A 6770-nucleotide genomic window follows, 5' to 3' on the forward strand; every position below is an offset into this window, starting at 1 on the left:
GTTTTTGATTTTTTTTCTAATAAACAAAGCCTATATCTCTCCAGAATGCAAGAGATCATGGGAAATTAGTATCGTCCATCACATATCTGGAGCATCATAATTTAGAATAATACAGATGATACTGTAGTAGTATGTTTTAGAATCACAGAGTTTTTCATATTATTAATTTATGTTAGGGTTCATTAAGATATACAACGTCTAGTCAAAATAACATGTGATACATTGTACGTATTATATAAGAAATTGCTTCAATTGAATTTTTGAAAACATTGGTTTGAATTATCTTTATAACGTCGCTGAGTAATGTAATGTACATTTTTAGTCCGTGTAAGAAAGTTACTTTTTTTAAGTTTCAAATACGTGCACGATCACGGATAGAGTTAATAATATAACAATTACGATGGTGTTGCTTATTGTGCATAAAAAATTGAAATCTGGATGCATACGCATGATAAAATTAGATTACTCAAGTTTCTGACAAATCAACACAACGCACTTCATTACTATTACACTGAGGCCCTTTTCTGGCATCTAAAAATATATATTCGTACAGTGTGTGTTTTCATTTTGAGCTCATGTTGTTTTACGAAAGCTCATGATACATGCTTCAGCAATTAACACGCTATGGAAAAAGCTGAACAAAATAGTTTCTTCGTTATCACCCACACAAAGAAAGATCTGAGCAGAATACAAGAAACAGAGATGTGCCTTCTACGAGGGATTCTGGGAAAGACGGGAAGGGACTGGACAAGAAATGGAAAAATACGAAACACCCTGCAGCTCAATTCCCGAAACGAATCTATGGGGAAAAGTAGGTTTAAATGGTTTGACCATGTCAAAAGACTGGGACAACAAAGACTTCCAGGTAGAGCAATAGAATGGAAAGAATCCGGAAAAAGACCAATTGGAAGGCCACGAACAAGTTGGAGAGACCAAGTGGTGGATGATGTGAGCCGAAGAGGACTGCAGTCAGAGAAAATGCTGAACGATAGGCTGTGGTAGAAAAGAGAATAGTGGAAGAGGCTCTGTGAACGACCGGCGTAAGAGGAAACGTTTCAGAAAGAAGAAAAAGAAGACACGTTTCGGTGACTTTTCGTCATCACCAGTGCGTATCATTTATTTTTCTGTCGAACAAGAAAAATGTTAGTAAGAATGCTTATAGTTCTTGGATAGTGGTCATTATATTCAACACTTTTTAACAAAAAGGCCTGACGTAACAGAAGATATTGTTGTTCAGTTCGCTGTCTGTCTTCTGCAGTACAGGTGACATTAAGGTACAGCTTACAATCTGATCTGGTAAGTAATTTTCCACCGCGCTTTGCATGGAACTAAATTTTTTGTCTAATATGAAACGATTGATGCCTGCGTTATTTTTCGGTCTGTTAAAATAATATATCACTGCTACAATATATTTGTTATATAACACTGTTTACGCTACATTTCAACTGCTCCATCGTCGTGGGCTTACGTGCTCTTGGCGGGTATCTAGAGAGTGAGACAGAGAGCGAGGACAAAATACCATAACTGGGAGGTGTATATTCATTTATTGTTTTACTGTTGCTTTTAGTAGCTAGTAATTTTCTTCAGTTAGTTCATGCGTAGGGTTGTTAGTGCATGTAAGAATTTTTAGTTCATTGTTAATGTCTGTTGACCTATGGTCCACATCCATGAGGTACTCTGCAAATGTTGTCTTTAGCCTCCTCCTCTGGCTCTAATGTACAAATATCTTATATAATGTGACTTGTAGTTCTGACGTGTGAACTGAGACAAACAGACGTATAGTGTTTGTTGTCCACAGTTCTTTTCTTTATTATTTTTTTATTGAATTATCTGTTCTACACGCTATTTTCAATCCATTTTTCAATTTAGCGAATACGCAAGCTTTTTTATTGTCATAGTAGACTGTAAACAATTTTTTGTTATTGTTGCAGATCCCTCTTGTGAGAAGTGTTGTGTGTGTGTGTGTGTGTGTGTGTGTGTGTGTGTGTGTGTGTGTGTATGTATGTATGTGTTTGTGAGTGTGTGTGTGTGTGTGTGTGTGTCTGTGTGTGTGTGTGTGTGTGCGTTTTTATGGTTTTGTATTTTGTGTATCTGTGTCTGCATATCGATGACATAGTGTTTGTTTTGGGTCCTACGTCTCCCTTTTACCTTCATCTTAACTTTATGCTTCACTTTCTCTATCAGGCGAAAATTTCAGATTAGGGTTTACCGCGGCCGTTATTGATATCAAGAAAAAGTTTACTGTTGCCAGTCAAAATATATTAAAAATTCCATTGCGCCTTTCAGAGCTTTAGATCTGAATCATCAGAAGCATTTATGTGAAGTAATACGATATATACGAGTTGTGTAGTACTGTCTAGTAGCAGAAGATGAAAACAAAACAATGTTTTAGCACGTGGCTCAAAGTTTTGTGGAGGCCTGAAAAAGTTAAGGAAAGGGTAGGTGTAAATACCACGAGTGGTTACAGGCTGCTTTTTGTCGTGCTTACGTCACATACGGGTCAAGAATCACGTAAGTGCAAAGAATATATAAAATAATGATGTTGCCAACACTGGTATTTTAACACACGTCTCAAAGTATTGTGGACGTCCTTTGTTGCGGAGATGAACAGCAGGAAAAATAAAAATCTCTTCAGTGATCACAGATTTCTGTTTTGTCGATTTACATAACGTGTACTTTGTATACTATTAAGTACGCGATGATGTCGTATTAGACACAGTAAGTGTAAAGATCATAATTATACTAAATTTTTGCGTCGCCACGTTGACAACGATGGCAAATTTATATTACAATATTACTCATTATTATTATTATTATTATTAATTTACATTACTAACGTCTGTATTTGTGTGTGTGTGTGTGTGTGTGTGTGTGTGTGTGTGTGTGTGTGTTAGTGCATGTGAGAGGACGAGGGTTTAGGGATAGAGAGAGATAGGCAGAGGCAAAAACGGAGAGAGAAAGAGAAAGAGAGAGAGAGAGAGAGAGAGAGAGAGAGAGAGAGAGAGAGTCGAAAGAGAAAAGCAGTTTTGCCTATGTCGGAGCTGTTAGGTGCTAAGCTTACATCTATTACATCCCGTTCCCACTAGAGATGGATGAGCATCTTCGTGACATTTTCGTGCTTATAACATTAGTCGAAATGCGCTGACCTTTTCATATCTTCTCTTTTTCCTCTATGAATCCTGTCTGGCATGGTCCTGACTGACGACCAATAGTAAGATATTTGTCGAAAGACCGTTTTATAAGTTGTTATGATTAGTTTTGTGTGGCCGTTGCTCTGTAAATAGCTCAGTATGAATACTTCCAGATATTTAATGGCTGTGGCCGTTTCCAATGGTAATAAAAAAATAACAGTTTAGCCCAATCCTAGTCATAACGTATTGTCTTCAGACAGGGTGATTACGGCACGGATAGCCCAGCATGTCGGCACGGTTGCTCAGCGTATTCTATTAGAGGGCTGGCAGCACTCTGCGAAGGTCATGGGATCGATACTCGGTGTACCCCAACTATTCGACCGTGGAAATCATACATACAGTTTAACGTGGAATCTGAACCACGTGTCAGTTCAAGCGACTGCTTACGTAGTTGAGCGATGAAAGCTAGGTTAAAACGCACTCTGAGAAATTCGTACCTGATTCCCAATTGTCAGGCAAGCGGGCCCAACTTCTTCAGAAACGACTTTGTAATTCTTCACTTTATACAAAACAGTTAAGGGTTTTGTGGCCACTTGTTGACAAACTGTCTGTTGGCTCCTGTCTCGGGTTCTTCTGGTGGACTAGAGCTTTCTGCAGCAGATTATATGTAGGGTTTTTCCGTGGTCATTTGCCGTGCGGTTCTCCTCTTGCATACTGCGACTGTCGTTCCCTGCAGCACGGATCCCCACGAAGTCGACTCCAGTCCAAAGCCAGCTGTGGATGGCGAAGCTTTGACAATGACAGCCAGTCGTGCTGGCGAAACATCAGAAAAATCATCTAACATACGTCGGCCGAATGACCTGAGCCAGAAGCCAACAGGCAGTTTGCCTTCAGTTTATTTTCGTTGTTAATAAATTTCTCTTTTTTTTCTGTCGCCAGCATTTTGTATGCTCTGTACTTCGGTCATGGTCAATTATTTTGCTGTTCAAATAGCAAATGTCATCTGCTACTTTATCTCATATAGTAGCTAATGCAATTCCCTCAGCGATTCTAGATTTCATTCTGCTACATCCCACTACCCTTCTTTAGCTTATATTTGTGTTCGTTTTATGACCTCTTTTAAATACATTATCCATTCCGCTCAACTGATGTTTCAAGTGCTTTGCCATCTGTTATAGAATTGTAATCTCATCGATAAACGACAATGTTCTTATTTCTTTTCCTCGAACTTTAATTTCTTTGCATATTTGTCCTTCGTTTCCTTTACTGTTTGCCCAGAGTACAGACTGAATAACATCGGGCATACCCTGTGTCATTCCCTTATTAACCTCAGCATTCCTCTTTCTTTGCATATTTCTCTCGCGTTCATTTACTGCTTGAATAACATCGGGCATACCTTGTTTCATTTCCTTCCTAACGTCAGCTTCCCTTTTACGTCCCTCCACTGTCCTGACGAACGCTTTTCTTCGCGAACGAGACGGAATTCCTCCCGAATCAGCTGCGATACCTGTTCGGCGATTCGCCAGCGCTCGGGACAGCGCCTGACTCGCAGAGACCGAAAGCACGCGACGCGTCGCCTTTTACGCGGAGCGGCCGACGCAGAGTGAGTGTTTCTTTCATTGGGCCCGGCGACGTCCGGCGCCACAATGGCGGCTCTTTCGCCGGCCGGCGCGCTGAATAATGCGCGGCCAGGTGTTTGCGTATCGGATCCGGGAGAGCGGCGACAAAAGGCGCTGGCCCGCTCCGAACACGGCGCGACGCGACGACGCAAGGAGGAGGCGCTGTCCAAACGGCCGCGTGTTTGCGTCAAATATTTAAAACTGGTTCCTCGGCGCGGCCGGCGCACGGCGATGGACCGGACGGCCGGGCCACAATGTCGGCGCAAATATTGACGCGCCTCATAATGAGCTAATTGTTGTGGGCCGCGGCGCGCGTGTCCTTTGTGGGGGCGGGCGGCATTGTGGGCTGCGACAATGGCCCGGCATCCTACGTGACGGCCCGACAGGTCACATCCCCGCCCCCAACCCCATACACGCGTTTTATGGCAGCTGCTCCTCCAGGAAGACTGGCAGCAATTCAGGTGCCGCAGATATAGGAAGCTGACCGCCAGGGAGTGGGAACAGAACTGTCCATTTGTACTTTTTCGTGGTACGTGTTTGTGCTGTGTGCTTCGTGACGAGCTGCAGTCGCCTGGCGAACCAACAGCCGATCCAGGACCACATACTTCCGCGGTCACTGCGCTGTAATTTGCGGAATGCAACTACGCCTCACGGACTAAGCTGCAGCTGTTGATTAAAGGCTATCAGCGTCTTATTCAGGTCCAAACAATGAATACGTGTACCCTCGTTCAAATGGCTCTAAGCACTATGGGACTCAGCATCTGAGGTTTTCAGTCCCTTGGACTTAGAACTGCTGAAACCTAACTAACCTAAGGACATCCATACCCGAGGCAGGATTCGAACCTGTGATCTAAGCAGCAGCGCGGTTCCGGACTGAAGCGCCTGCAACCACAGCGTATTAGTCCCCCACAATATTACTGCACGTGAGAGTGAGGGCGCTTCAGTCGGCTTATCTTCAATTCTTGTAGTGGAATTCCACGAGGACACGCTGAACCACTTGACAGTAAGCGCACAACTGCCCCGAAAGTATCCACAGGGCGATGTGTTTTCCTCTGTCACCACCATGTTCGTTTACCGTAACATCCCCATATCTGCCCTGAAAGTATCCTCAGGGCGACGTGTTTTTAAAATGACAATTAATTGAAACCCTTAGCTGCCGACAGGTGTAATTGAATTATCTCGATGTGGACAGTTGAAAATGTGTGCCTCGACCGGGACTCGAACCTGGGATCTTCTGCTCACAATGCAGACGCTCTATCCATCTGAGCCACCGAGGGCACAGATGAATAGCGCGTCTGCAGGGACCTTTCCCTTCCACGCTTCCCGTGAGACTGACATTCCCAACTGTCCACAATCCACATACGTAATGTACCTAATAGATATTTGCCCATCCACTCATTACTCGCGCACACTAAGGTGACAATTCCCGTAAGAGTTCGGGCAACCTGTGCGTATTCGCACAGACGAAGGTCAATGACCAGGTAGCCTTTAACTATATATGAAGATAGTAACTGCTCTCGAAAGAACAGATACCATTTATGTCTGTCCTCATCGAGGTATATCAACTACACCTGTCGGCAGCTTGTAATATTATTGGGATTTCCGTTGCATGAAGGTTGTGAATACCCTCGGAAAGGCATTCACGTATCGCTATATTAAATGATCAACTTATGAGATGAGACTGATTCTTTGAAACACATTTGTTTTATATAATTTACGTAACTGTAAAGATGCGCATCTAACGCGGATGCTAATATATCCATTGCGCAGTCAAAGAAAGATTTTAACAGAAGCGGAAAACGTTCCGCTCCGATCTAAAAATAAAAAAATGACAGTAAAAACCTTTGTAGATCTTCAGATTTTATCGTACTTCTGCCTGTAATGTGAAAGCGTAAAGAAGGTAGTTTTTTAACCCATAAAAGTGAGCGGTCTTGCCAGCATGCAGACAACAGTCTGTTGATCAAAAATTTTCGATACTGTAAACAGGTAAGAAATTAAAATGTAATGCCCAAAGCTGCTG

General features: G+C 42.6%; 1 non-coding gene across 1 annotated transcript; it reads right to left on the bottom strand.

Annotated features, from left to right (window-relative positions):
- Positions 1-5953: 5953 nt before the first annotated feature.
- Trnat-ugu (transfer RNA threonine (anticodon UGU)) lies at positions 5954-6028 on the bottom strand. The gene has a single exon. It is a non-coding gene; the product is annotated as a tRNA-Thr (tRNA).
- Between the last annotated feature and the right edge of the window lie 742 nt (positions 6029-6770).

The sequence above is a fragment of the Schistocerca gregaria genome, chromosome 1 (genome assembly GCF_023897955.1).
Source record: "Schistocerca gregaria isolate iqSchGreg1 chromosome 1, iqSchGreg1.2, whole genome shotgun sequence".
In the NCBI taxonomy this organism is placed as follows: Eukaryota; Metazoa; Arthropoda; class Insecta; order Orthoptera; family Acrididae; genus Schistocerca; species Schistocerca gregaria.